We start from the raw sequence: 15,179 nt of genomic DNA, 5'->3' as shown, positions 1-15,179 counted from the left end.
ATTCATTCCCCTCTCTTCCCCTTGAGCGCGATGGACCCTCTCCTCTCTCTCTCTATCTCGTGCCCTCTATCTGCCCCCATGGCCAAAAGTTCTCCAGCGGCATCCAGCCTAAGGCAGCGCAGCCTCGGCCCCACTCACAGGTGTAGGGCCCTTGGCTGGGCACGACTCGGTCCTGGGAGCCTCCGGCGGCCGGAGCTCCACCAAGGCGTGCCTCGATCCGCGAGAGGAGCCGCCGGCGCGTTAGTTTCCTGCCTCTTCTACTCCTCCCTTGCTCGAGCACGAGGAGGGAGAAGGATCTGCAACTGGGCCCACACGTCGGCGACCCCATGGGTCGGACCCGCCACGTAAGTGGAGGCGCCCGGCGCGGTTCCCGTCTCCCTGTGGCAAAAGCGCCCCCAGCGTGGTGTCTTTGACGTGGCCCTCCTATGCGCCAGGTCGAGCCGCTGGGCTGGACCAACTCCTCCCCAGCGCTGGTAGGCGCAGGATAGCCCTCTAGTAACCCCTTTTTCCCTAATTTTATTATCACCTGAAACTTCAAAAATCCATGGGCAATTCATTTGAGCCCCAAATTTGATGATTCAAATTTCTAGAGGGTCCTAAAATCAAGACCTATCCATATATGTGTATTGCAGAAGACTTTTCTGTGGGGTTAATATTCAAATGCCCACTTGAATATTTCAAACACCACCTTTCAAAAATCCTAGAGGATTCAAATCAACACCAAATGGAGTGATTCCAATTTACAGAGTCTTCTAATATCATGCACTATTTTTGCAACCTTAGTCAACATTTTTCTTTGTCATGATTCTGTTGCATCAAATAAATAGCTGCTTTTTGCTATTTATCCAATGTTAGAAAATCCCTAGAATATTGATACCAGCTCCAAATCCAGTGAAACAACTTCCTAAATGTTTCTAAAATCATTCATTGTTAAATGAGTGCCTCCACTCATTTTTAGCAGAATGTTTTCGGTAGACTTCTTAAAGGATCACCTATTCCTCCTTTCGTCCATTCAAAAATCCCTGATGGTACAAATCTCCAATAGCAAGCTTCAAGTATTTTTCTTATGACCAGAGAGGTCCAAGAAAAATAAAAATCCTATTTATATAGTACTTTTGTTTCTGCTTGATGTGTGGCTTAACGTGTTTGTTTCCGACGATAGTTGACGGATTACTTGGAGTTGGACTGGAAGACCTCGAAGACCCCGAGGACTTATGTGAGCAAATGCAAGCAGCACTTTGACCATGTCTAAGAAAATGTTTTATGCATGACATGTAGATTATTTTATTTCGATGCATATAGCTAAGATTAATCGGTGCACCCCATCATGGTGTTCCCAATAGCTCCTCTGGAGCACTTGCATTGAGCATGGCCCTATCATCTATGAGGGTCCCACTGAGAAAATGTTGACAATTAGATAGTAGTTCTATGCATAGGATGAGCATATGCATGATGATGGTAAGACGAGGTTGATAACAAAGGTTTTTCGAAAACCCCGTCGGGTGCCACTAATGTCCGAGTTGATGGTGTTGAGCTGGATGACCACTTGAGAAACAAGTGGTGTATCGGAAAGGTTTTGTGTGAGTGGTTTCGAAAATGGGATTAGATTTATGATGTGTCGACCGTCCCAACCTTAAATGTGCAACCATGATACCCCTTTATGGGACGGGGCTTTGTTGATTACATTGGTCGGTCCTAGCAAAGAGCCCGCATGGCTAGTGGCAGGAGTGATACGTGGTCACTCTCGTGATGGGGTCATACCGTTGGTCCCCAATGGATGATATGATCTAGAGTTGATGCTCGTAAGACGTACATCATGTGGGCTGGGTACCAATCGAGTGGACTCTTTGTCTAGTGTCATCAGGGGAAAGACAATGACCGGGCAATGATTTTAGTGTGACCCTTATAGGTGGTAAGATCATCCTCAAAATGCTCATGCTGCTCATGAACATGCTACCATGCTTAGCTCTACTTGTCAACATGATATTAGCGTGACCCTCATAGGTGGTAGGATCATGCTCAAGATGCAAGTGCTCCGGAGGAGCCATCGGTAACATCACTTCAATGATTTATCAATGCTTATGATCACATGCAACGGAAATATTTGCTACGCTAGCATGGAATATAACATATGCTCAAACATGGTCAAAGGGCTGCTTGCCTTGATAAGCTAAGTATCCGGGGTCTTCGGGGTCTTGAAGTCCAACTCCTTCATCAAACGGGTTTCTATCGTCGTAATAAATAAAAAGCAATAAGTAGCTCACTCCAAAACAGATCACAAAGTCATTGTTTAAATGTTGTTTAATTATGATAAATCCATATTGTTATTTAAAAAAATATTTGTCTCTAGTTTTAGAGAAAGGAATATTTTTAAATCAATTCAATAGAAGCAAAACTATTCCAAATTGGCCTTTTTAAATTATTATAAAACAGATAAGTTGTCCTAAAAATTTGTCTAGCAATTCTATTAAATACTCCTCATTTCTAGAAAAATAAGAGTGGAAGAATCATTAGTTTCCACTCATTAAATATTTTTATAAAAGTCTTTTAAAACAAAGTTTTAAAAAAAGGGCAACAGCCCTGGCCTGGCTCGGCCTGGGGCTGGGCCAGCCCAGATGGCCCGCCAGCCAGCCTGCCCAGGCGCGCGCGTCGTCCAGTTTGAAACTGACGTGCGGGAACCTATGGTCAGCGGCTGCATGGAGCGGGGGAGAGGAGGATGGGGCACCGACATGTGGGGCACACCTGTCGGGCTCGTCTCCTACCTTTGGACAGAGAGGAGGAGGAGCAGGTCGGCGTGGCTACCGATGTCCTCAGGCCCTAACAATGGCGGGAATGGGTCCGGCTCGTTATCGCCTACCTACTGTTGGTCGAGTCGACGACGGGGGGGGGGGGGGGGGGGGTCCTGGTTCACCGGCAATGAGGTGGCCGCGGCGGAGAGGTTTCTGTCAACGGTGGAGGTGGTGGTTACGAGCGCCGAATCACTCGGGGAAGAGGGGGAAATGATCTTGGGGTCATGGGGAGTGTGTAGGTGGGAAGAGGGACGCGAGAACCGACGTCTAGCCGAAGATCGAGTGGAGCTCCGAGGCGGAGGGGCCTAGGTCGATCTCGAGTACCAGGGCTCTGCTTGCTCAATGGGGTGGCTAGGGAGGTGATTGGGGTTTAGGTGGAGTGGAGTGAGGGGTGCTGCAGCGAGGGGGTGGCCTTATATAGGCCAGCGACGATGCACCGGGCGGGAAGCTCCGGTGGTTTCACCGTGGCGCGCATGGGGGCATAGAGAGAGGCTGGGGTCGAAACCACGGTCTCAGGACATGGTTTTGGACCTCCAAGCTCACTGCAAGAGAGGGGGGTGAGGAGTGGCGTGCCTGCGTGGCCGCGTTCCTCTGGCCACTACTGGTGCGCGCGGGCACGCGTTGCACCGTCTCTCAGCGCCGGAATGAAGGGGCCCTGGGGGCTGCCTAATGCAGAGGAGCTGTCGGGGGAGAGGAGAGACACCGCGGGGAGGCTGGAACTAGCCGAGGGAGTCCCCCCCACCTCGGTTGCTCTCTGTAGTGCGCCCAGAGCGCAGCTTTGGCATGCCACGGCTTGCTGGCGTGCTCTGGGGTGGCTTGGACGTGTCTGGCATGTCTTGTCCCCTTGCTTGGAGGCGCCAAACCGTTTGAATCTCGTGGGAGCATCGGCTGGTCAATGGAGGGAAGGAAAACAGGTGTTGTCAGCCTTGGGATGAAGCTTAGATTAGAGTTTTTGGATTATCTACTTAGAACGAGAGAAGAGCCACTTGACTGGAGTTGCGCATTGATGCTGGCCACCTAATCTAGGAGTTTGAGAGAAAGGGACTGGGTGTAGCTAGGGTTAAGAGGGGTTTTGATCAACTGTGAGAAGGTGCTCGACAGTGGTTTGGGGTGGTTGCACCCCACCACTGGCTATGCAACTTAACAGGACTAGGTTTGGTATAAAAACATGAGGCTACACCAAGTTTGGGCTCCATTGGACAAGTATAGCTATGTAAACTTGAAATCACACCTAAATGGCCAGATTTGTTCCTTCCAAAGCGAGTGTAGTCAAATCAAGTCCCACAAATCTCATTTTTGGCATGGACTCCTCATCTGAGGTATTAGGCACTTCTGCAAAGTTTCAGCTCCATTGGATAAACTTTCTTATGTAGAGTTGCTCTAACTTCATACTGGACACAAGGGGTTTTGGAATTATTTGGTGACCCTTGCCACGTTGGATCAAGGTGAAACTTTATATGGGCTCCAAATATGGCTTAGGGAGATCACTAGAATCTTCTAGGGATTTATTGAGAATATTTCCTTTGGAAATATTTCAAAAGGTGAAAAGAGACACAATAGGTTTTCAGGGTTTTACTCAAATATTTATAATATAAATAGGGGTTGAAAATCTTATGTATGGAAAATATATATCCTGTGAGAATCTCTTAATTTTCTCAGATTTTTCTTAGGCAGAATAGTATTTTTCCATATAGGAATATCATTTCTGGCCTCAGAAATGGACATGCAAATAAAATTGGAAAATAATTTATAAAATAATTATCTTATGGTTTTGTTAAACAAAAATAGTTGTAGAACCAAATCACCAATTTTGGGTAGGAGCACTCGTTGCTATCAAGGCCTTGTAGTGCAACCCAAGGCAGGGTTTTCAAATAACCAGAAATGAGAAAAAGGGTTTTGAGAATATTTAAGTTATGAAAAACATGGTTTTGGTAATACAAAATCAAGCAGACAAGCATACAATGACAACCATGGCACTCACATCATTGATTTTGAAAAAGTTTTAATAAGCTCAGATTTTTGAATTACAGTAAAAGTGCAGTGAAAACAGGGTGTGACAGACCTATCCCCTTACAAGAATCTCGTCCGTGAGATTCCTAAGCTAGGTACCGAAATTCAGTTGAGAGATAGTCTTCACGCAGCCATGTTGCTTCTGCTTCGGTGCCGTTGCTCCACTGCACCTTGAAATACTTGATGGTGCGGCTTCTGGTGTAACGCTCTGCTTCATCCAAGGTGCAGATCGGTCTCTCACGATAAGTGAGATCTGGCTGGAGGTCAATGGCCTGATGGTCAATCTCCTTATAAAATGTGGACGGTTTGGCGATTGCAGACACTTCCGGAGTTGTGACACGAGAAAAACGTTGTGCACGCCCTAAAGCTCTGGAGGTAGCTCCAACTGGTAAGCAACTTCTCCATGCCTGGCCGTGATCTTAAAAGGACCAATGAACCTTGGAGCAAGTTTCCCCTTGACGTGGAATCACTTGCTTCCCTTGAGAGGTGTGACATGGAGGTACACCTCGTCTTCGAGTTTGAACTCCAATTCCCTATGGTGAGAATCGACATAGCTCTTTTGTCGTGACTTGGCTGCCTTCAAGTTTTCTCGAACAAGTTGCACCTTATCTTCTGCCTCTCGCAGAACTCCGAGTCCAAAAATCAACCCTTCGCCGGTTTCGGACCAGTTGAGCGGGGTGCGGCACTTTCCTCCATACAACACTTCAAATTGGGCAATCTAAAGACTGGACTCATAGCTGTTGTTGTATGAGAACTCAGCGAACGGCATGCAGTTTTCCCATTCGGCACCATGTGCCAAGACACAAGTGCGGAACATATCTTCGAGTATCTGGTTCACTCTCTTCGTTTGTCTGCCCGTCTCCGGGTGGAAACCGGTGCTGAAAGAGAGCTTGGTTCCAAGGGCTTCTTGGAACTTCTTCCAGAATCTTGAGGTGAATTGCGTGCCTCGCTCAGATATGATTTTCTTGGGAACTCCATGAAGGCTCACAATACGCTCAATGTAGAGGCTAGCCAGCTTGTCGCCCCCATAGGTGGTACTGACCGGGATGAAGTGAGACACTTTGATCAGATGGTCGATGATGACCCATATAGAGTCATGGCCTCTGCTGGACCTGGGTAAGCCGGTGACGAAGTCCATGCCGACTCGGTCCCACGTCCATTCGGGCATCTGTAGAGGTTGTAGCAGTCTAGCAGGTCGTTGGTGTTCAGCTTTGACTCGCTGGCACACGTCGCACTTGGCAACATAGGACCCTATTTCCCTCTTCATGCCATGCCACCAGAATTTGTCTCGGAGGACTTGATACATCTTGGTTCCATCGGGGTGAATAGAGTAGGGTGTGTCATCGGCTTCCTGTAGGATCAAGTTTTTGAGTTCTGCCTTGTTGGGCACGCATAAACGTTTCCCAAAGCACACTACTCCATGCTCATCCACCGAGAATTCTAGGTCCTTGTCTTCCTGGATCTTCTTCTTGACGCCTTCAATGCTCTTGTGCCCCTTCTGGGCGTGCTTGATGTCGTTTGCAAGCGTTGTTTTGATGAGGTTAGCTAGAAATCCTGGTTCAACTAGCTCCAAGCCGAAGCTTTCCATTTCTTCATATAAGGCGGGTAGCCTTTCCTTGAGCATAACATTCAAGGTGTTGGCCTTCCTGCTTAAGGCATCGGCCACTACATTGGCCTTCCTGCTTAAGGTATTGAATGCTGAGGTGTTGGCCTTCCTGCTTAAGGTATTGAATGTTGAGGTCATAGTCCTTGATTAACTCCAAACATCTTCGTTGCCTCATATTCAACTCCCTTTGAGTAAAGATATACTTCAGACTCTTGTGGTTAGTGTACATTTCACATTGCTTCCCCAAAAGGTAATGTCGCCATGTCTTCAGGGCATGCACTACAGCTGCCAACTTGATATCATGGGTGGCATAGTTCTCCTCATGCGGGCCCAACTGTCGTGACAAATATGGCACGACCCTACCGTCTTGCATTAGGACTCCACAGAGCCCGTATCTGGAGGCATCACAATATATCACAAACTCATTGCTCATATCTGGAATAGCCAATACCGGGGCGGTAGTCAATCTCTTCTTCAACTCCTGGAAGCTTGCTTCATACTTCGGCGTCCATATGAACTTCTTTCCCTTCTTCAAGAGCTGAGTCATGGGTCGAGAGATGTGGGAGAATCCCTCTACGAACTTGCAGTAATATCATACGTGTCCGAGGAAGATTTTGACTTCCTTCACATTGATTGGCGACTCCCAATTGGTTACCATAGTAATCTTGGAAGGATCGATCGCCAATCTGTTTCCCGTCATGGTATGATCCAAGAATCCAACTTCGTGCGGCCAGAATTGGCATTTGCTGAACTTGACATAAAGTTGGTGCTCCCGAAGCTTCTCCAACACGAACCTCAAGTGTTGCTCATGCTCTTCTTCGGACTTGGAGAAGATTAATATGTCATCGATGAATACGATGACAAACTTATCCAGGTATTCCATGAAGACCTTGTTCATGAGGTACATGATGTATGCTAGGGCATTTGTCAACCCAAAAGACATGACTATGCACTAGTATAGACCATACCAGGTCATGATTGTTGTCTTGGGTATGTCTTCACGTCGGATCTTCAGTTAGCAATATCCAGATCGGAGATCGATCTAGGAAAATACCTTGGCTCCATATAACTCGTCAACCAAGTCTTCAATCTTGGGGAGTGGGGTACTTGTTCTTGATCGTAACTTCATTGAGAGAACAGTAATCGACGCAGAGTCTGATAGTCCCATACTTCTTAGACACGAACAGAATAGGTGATCCCCAAGGTGATTCACTCGGACGAATGAATCCGTTCCTGAGTTGCTCATCCAGTTGCTTCTTCAGCTCTGCTAGATCTTCTCCAAGGTGATCCCCAAGGCTTCTTATTGATAGCCCTCGACCCGGGCATGAGCTGAATCATGAACTCGATGTCTCGGTCGGGAGGCATCCCTGTTACCTCATCATGAAAGACGTCCGGGTATTCACAGACTATCGGCACTCGGTCTAGCTCTTCTCCTGATAGGCTATTAACATGCGGGACTCGAGTGGATACAGGCTTAGAGACATATTTGACTTTGAGCCCTTGGTAGATTTTTAGGGTAATAGTCCTGTTGGCACAGTCCAAGATGCTCTGATGTTTGGCCAACCAATCCATTCAAAGTATTACTTCTAAGCCTTGCGACTTAATGACTATGAGATCTGCTGAGAAGCTAATCCCATTAATATTGATCCCTCCTCCTCTACATCCTAGGTTGGTCCTTAGCACTGCTCCTGGGGTATGTGATGCCATTTTGCCGTTAAGCAGGGTAGGCTTCAAACCACATTTTTCCGCAAACTTCTGAGTAGCAAAAGAATGTGAAGCACCACAATCAAACAATATTGTTGCTGGGGTGGAGTTGACGAGGAACGTACCCAGAATGCAGTTTGGGTCTTCCAGTGTCTCTTCGGCAAAGATGTGATTAATATGTCCCCTGTTGTGATACTGCTGGTTGCGGGGAGCCTGGTTCCTGCCTGGTGCTCCTTGTCCATGTCCCTCATTTGAAACATTGGGCCGTGGTGTGTCATGCTTCTTGTTGGGGCATTTCATGGAATAGTGCCCAGTTTGTCCACATCCAAAACAGGTAACCTGTCCCGGGACGTTGGTCTTGACTCCACTGTGGTTCGGTGGGTGGAATGTTGGCTTAGAGTTGACTTCTGCTGAGGCTGGTAGTTCTGGCAAAATGTTGGACCCTTATACTACTGCTGCTGATAACTCGGTCTTGCTGGAGCTGACTGCCATGGGCGTGGCTTCGGGTTACTGGTTCCTCCACTACCCATCAGCTTGCACTTACGGGTGTCGTCCATTGCATGACGCTTAACCTCCAACATAAGGGCCTTGTTAACCATATCGCAGAAGGTCCGGCATTCACAAACAACTAGTTGACACTCGAGTGACTATTACAGTCCTTCCATAAAGCGTTCCAGTTTTGCGACCTCAATGTTGACGTCCTCTGGTGCATATCTCGTCAGGAGGTTAAACTTATGCAGATACTCCTTGACATTCCGCTGCCTTGCCTTAAGGCTCGGAATTCCCGCTTCTTAATGGTCATTATTCCGGGAGGAATGTGAGGAGCGTAGAATCCTTCCTTGAACATTGCCCAAGTGATAACTTGTCCTGCTCGCATGATTTGGAACCCATCCCACCAAGCACTGGTCGTGCCTCCGAGACAGTGAGAAGCATAAAGGACTTTCTCGCGATCATTGGTGCACTTGACCAGAGCGAGGAGGTCTTCGATAGTGCGAATCCAGTCATCGACATCTAGTGGTTCAGTCGTCTTCGTGAATATAGGAGGCGTAGTCTGCATAAACGCGACTAGAGTAGAGCGACTGTTGCCATTTCCGTTTTTGCGGCAGATTGTTCACCAAGACTTGCGCCAGCTGTTGGATGGCGACATTATTGGCATGACGTTCCTCTCGGAGAGCTTGGAGGAAATGAGCCATAGTCAAGCTTTCCGTCGGAGGTGGCGGCGATCGAATATCGCCTTGCTGCTGCTCGTGGTGATTGCCATCTTGAGCGTCTCCTCCGGTTCCCTGCTGCTGGCCTGAAGAGGCAGAGTCGGGGTTGCTGAAGGTGCTGGTGCGAGTTGAAATCACCATCGTGTCAGGGGAGTAGATAGGTCAATATGCCGAATTGGACGGGAATCGTAAGGGATGATGCTCTATTAAGAGGGTTTGGTGTCGTGCTAGTGTGAGATTTTTGAACCAAAGGTTTTTGGGAAAAGCTAATGCATTAAATTTTAAAACAAGTGATGTAGTCGCTTACAAGCTGCCTAAGGCATAAATGCGGCTTGCATCATACATGCTTACACAACACTCATGGTTCACATGAACCGATACATGGACTCACTACACTTGGGGAGACTCCTAATTGCCTAAGCCGTACTCCTAAGCGGCGGACTGCTCGGTCTCGTAGGAAAGTTCCGTAGGGTCTGCGTCTTCATCTTCGTCGGTGCTTTCGTCCTTCAAAGGTGTAGGAGATGGAAGTGGTCCATCACATCGTCTCTTAGTTGGCGAAGCTGTGAGGAGCTCAATGTAATCTTCCATGGTCAGACGGCGACTCTGCATAGGAATGGCCTGGAGCGATGGTACTTCTCCTTGGAAGGAAATGGCTCATCGCCCTCCGAGTGCTCATTCCTTCTTGACCTTGCGGGTCTTCATATTTTCCAGGCGGAGTAGGTCCTTGACTTGGTGCAGTTCTTGGCGAATCTTCGTCGACTCCTTGATCAAAAGGTGAGTCGAAGAGTCGGAGGAGTGGATAAGGTAGGTCTGAAACCTTAGTGGCGTCCCGTCCTCTGAAGATGGGTTGAGTGTCCAACTCCCGTCAATCCCGTCCTTGATAAAAAGTAGTTGTCGAGTAGCTGGCTCTTGATATAAAGGTGAGTCAAAGTGCCGGGAAGGATGTTGCAGAGACACACGAGCGCCTCTCGTGCGGTTGTCTCCACTGGCAACATCAGATCCTCCATCTGTGGTCCTTCAAAGAACCAACTAGTTGGGGAGTCATTAGCCTTCACTCTCACTCTCACGTCCACGTGATATTCCTTGGTGTCGGCTTTAACCCAGTGCTCGTGGTTGAGGAAGATGGGCGTGCGACATACTTGACACTTCTCGAGGGTATCTCCCAGAAGCAGGGGAAAGCCCGTCTCCAGAAGCATCTCACGTATGGGGGCCATCTAAAAGGTTGTAGAAGAGGGTTAGAATGTTTTGGTGGGTGCAGAAAATGTCAAGTGTAAAGTCTAGGTGCACTGCTCGTCTCGGCTATCATCCATGCTACCTATGGCTTCCTATAGTCAGGATGGCTCTGATACCATCTCTGCGGGGACCCCGACTTACGAGTCGAGATCGTCGAATGAACGTGCTTAGTGATCCTAGAGATCAATGCCCACCGAACACACAGATGCTGAATATTCAGAGTCTTACATCCAAGTACCGAATTATTACAACACATGACCGATGGGTCAAGTTCACAAGGCAGGGCCTATAAGGCCAAATCACACGGATACAACTAGTATTGTAAATCTTAGGGCTAAACGGGTGCACATGCCATCAGCCTACACCAAGACGAATTCTGACTGGGAAGCGTCCTAGTTCGCAGGGCCGTCTCCGAAGACGTACACTTCTCCAAACTCTGGTCCTTCCATGTATGGTCAATAACATAAGCTATGGCAAGCCAATGAGTACTTTGAATGTACTCGCAAACAACCCATGATATGAACAATGCAGTTGGTAGAATAACAAGTATATGCAGTTTGGTGGATGATAACTTAACTATAAATAAACATGATCATGGATATGCAACATAAGCTAGATGTTATTTAGAAGAACAGGTTACAGATATCAATATATCTATTGTGGGTTGAACACTCCGGGTTCGCGGGATATGCAAAGTCACAAAACTTGTTCATATCAACTCTTTCATATTAACACCATCTAACACACACACACACATGGTATATGCGGAAACGACCGGACGAAGTTTAAGCAGGATTAACCAACTGTCCTTAACCATGAACATGGATATTCGAATAGTTTTACACTCTGCAGAGGTAGTACGCTGGACCCAAGAGATCCGGGAAAGTTCCGTGTCATCCACGACTCGCGTATATAACATACCCGAGGTAAGTACCCGATCAATGCCTTTCCCCTGATGATACTAGACAAAGAGGTCCACTCAATTGGTACCCAGCCCACATGTTGTACGTCTTAAGAGCTCCGACTCTGGACAGTATCAACCATGCGGGGACCAAAGGTGTGCCCGAAACACGTAAAAACGACATAGTCGTCCTACCTGGCACGACCCCATCATGAGAGTGACCACACATCACTCCTGCCACTAGTAATGTGGTTCTTTGCTAGCACCGAAGAGAGTAATCAACAAAGACTCGTCCCATAAAGGGGTAACATGGTCGTACATGTAAGGTTGGGACGATCGACACATCATAAATCTATTCCCATTTCCAAAACCATACACACACAAAATACCCGGTGCACCACTTCACCAAAAGTGGCCACCTAACTCATCATCACCCTCGGGCATTAGTGGCACCCGATGGGGTTTCCATGAACATTTGATTTTATACCATTGTCATGCTCATGCTACCATGCTTAGCTCTACTTGTCAACATGATATTAGCGTGACCCTCATAGGTGGTAGGATCATGCTCAAAATGCAAGTGCTCCAGAGGAGTCATCGATAACATCACTTCAATGATTTACCGATGCTTATGATCACATGAAACGGAAATATTTGCTACACTAGCATGCAATATACCATATGCTGAAACATGGTCAAAGGGCTGCTTGCCTTGATCAGCTAAGTATCTGGGGTCTTCAGGGTCTTCAAGTCCAACTCCTTCGTCAAACGGGGTTTCTATCGTCGTAATAAATAAAAAGCAATAAGTAGATCACTCCAAAACGGATCACAAAGTCATTCTAATTTTTTTGTTTAATTCTGATAAATCCATATTGTTATTTAAAAAAAATATCTGTCTCTGGTTTTAGTGAAAGGAATATTTTTAAATCAATTCAATAGAAGCAAAACTATTCCAAATTGGCCTTTTTAATTATTATAAAACACATAAGTTGTCCCAAAAATTTGTTTAACAGTTCTATTAAATACTCCTCATTTCTAGAAAAATAACACTAGAAGAATCATTAGTTTCCACTCGTTAAATATTTTTATAAAAATCTTAAATAACAGTTTAGGAGCACTCCTTGCTATCAAGGCATTGTAGTGCAACCAATGCAGGGTTTTGAAATAACCGGAAATGAGAAAAGGGTTTTGAGAATATTTAGGTTATGAAAAACATGGATTTGATAATACACAATCAAGCATACAAGCTTACAATGACAACCATGCCACTCACATGATTGATTTTGGAAAAGTTTTAATAAACTCAGATTTTTGAATTACTGTAAAAGTGTAGTGAAAACAGGGTGTGAGAGAGTTGGTACTTTCGATTATATAGGGTGATTTTTCCCGGAGGTAGATGTTAGACTATTAGCATCTAAGGGATGTGCTTAGGATAATATGACAGATGCTCACTCATATCCTAAGCTCCTTGAAACCCCAAAGCTTCACCGAGCCATAAGGTGGACGGATTAAGACCATAGGAAACAACACTAAGTCGTTGGAATATGGCCAGTACTCTGCCCAACCATCACATCATGCCTATGACAAACATGGGCATGAAATACTAGGACATGTTGGACCACAAACCCCTCGTCCATTGACCGCCCATAGCAAGTTCCCGCTCTCCTCACCTGTCTCATGAGCACTGTGCTTATGTGATGCTTGGGGAAGTATGTTGTTATCCTCTGGGATGACATACTTATTCACCCTACAGGAGGTAGAGCGACTGTTGCCATTTCCGTTTTTGCGGCAGATTGTTCACCAAGACTTGCGCCAGCTGTTGGATGGCGACATTATTGGCATGACGTTCCTCTCGGAGAGCTTGGAGGAAATGAGCCATAGTCAAGCTTTCCGTCGGAGGTGGCGGCGATCGAATATCGCCTTGCTGCTGCTCGTGGTGATTGCCATCTTGAGCGTCTCCTCCGGTTCCCTGCTGCTGGCCTGAAGAGGCAGAGTCGGGGTTGCTGAAGGTGCTGGTGCGAGTTGAAATCACCATCGTGTCAGGGGAGTAGATAGGTCAATATGCCGAATTGGACGGGAATCGTAAGGGATGATGCTCTATTAAGAGGGTTTGGTGTCGTGCTAGTGTGAGATTTTTGAACCAAAGGTTTTTGGGAAAAGCTAATGCATTAAATTTTAAAACAAGTGATGTAGTCGCTTACAAGCTGCCTAAGGCATAAATGCGGCTTGCATCATACATGCTTACACAACACTCATGGTTCACATGAACCGATACATGGACTCACTACACTTGGGGAGACTCCTAATTGCCTAAGCCGTACTCCTAAGCGGCGGACTGCTCGGTCTCGTAGGAAAGTTCCGTAGGGTCTGCGTCTTCATCTTCGTCGGTGCTTTCGTCCTTCAAAGGTGTAGGAGATGGAAGTGGTCCATCACATCGTCTCTTAGTTGGCGAAGCTGTGAGGAGCTCAATGTAATCTTCCATGGTCAGACGGCGACTCTGCATAGGAATGGCCTGGAGCGATGGTACTTCTCCTTGGAAGGAAATGGCTCATCGCCCTCCGAGTGCTCATTCCTTCTTGACCTTGCGGGTCTTCATATTTTCCAGGCGGAGTAGGTCCTTGACTTGGTGCAGTTCTTGGCGAATCTTCGTCGACTCCTTGATCAAAAGGTGAGTCGAAGAGTCGGAGGAGTGGATAAGGTAGGTCTGAAACCTTAGTGGCGTCCCGTCCTCTGAAGATGGGTTGAGTGTCCAACTCCCGTCAATCCCGTCCTTGATAAAAAGTAGTTGTCGAGTAGCTGGCTCTTGATATAAAGGTGAGTCAAAGTGCCGGGAAGGATGTTGCAGAGACACACGAGCGCCTCTCGTGCGGTTGTCTCCACTGGCAACATCAGATCCTCCATCTGTGGTCCTTCAAAGAACCAACTAGTTGGGGAGTCATTAGCCTTCACTCTCACTCTCACGTCCACGTGATATTCCTTGGTGTCGGCTTTAACCCAGTGCTCGTGGTTGAGGAAGATGGGCGTGCGACATACTTGACACTTCTCGAGGGTATCTCCCAGAAGCAGGGGAAAGCCCGTCTCCAGAAGCATCTCACGTATGGGGGCCATCTAAAAGGTTGTAGAAGAGGGTTAGAATGTTTTGGTGGGTGCAGAAAATGTCAAGTGTAAAGTCTAGGTGCACTGCTCGTCTCGGCTATCATCCATGCTACCTATGGCTTCCTATAGTCAGGATGGCTCTGATACCATCTCTGCGGGGACCCCGACTTACGAGTCGAGATCGTCGAATGAACGTGCTTAGTGATCCTAGAGATCAATGCCCACCGAACACACAGATGCTGAATATTCAGAGTCTTACATCCAAGTACCGAATTATTACAACACATGACCGATGGGTCAAGTTCACAAGGCAGGGCCTATAAGGCCAAATCACACGGATACAACTAGTATTGTAAATCTTAGGGCTAAACGGGTGCACATGCCATCAGCCTACACCAAGACGAATTCTGACTGGGAAGCGTCCTAGTTCGCAGGGCCGTCTCCGAAGACGTACACTTCTCCAAACTCTGGTCCTTCCATGTATGGTCAATAACATAAGCTATGGCAAGCCAATGAGTACTTTGAATGTACTCGCAAACAACCCATGATATGAACAATGCAGTTGGTAGAATAACAAGTATATGCAGTTTGGTGGATGATAACTTAACTATAAATAAACATGATCATGGATA

Source organism: Hordeum vulgare, chromosome 6H (genome assembly GCF_904849725.1).
Source record: "Hordeum vulgare subsp. vulgare chromosome 6H, MorexV3_pseudomolecules_assembly, whole genome shotgun sequence".
Lineage (NCBI taxonomy): Eukaryota > Viridiplantae > Streptophyta > Magnoliopsida > Poales > Poaceae > Hordeum > Hordeum vulgare.
This window is presented reverse-complemented; position numbering follows the sequence as displayed.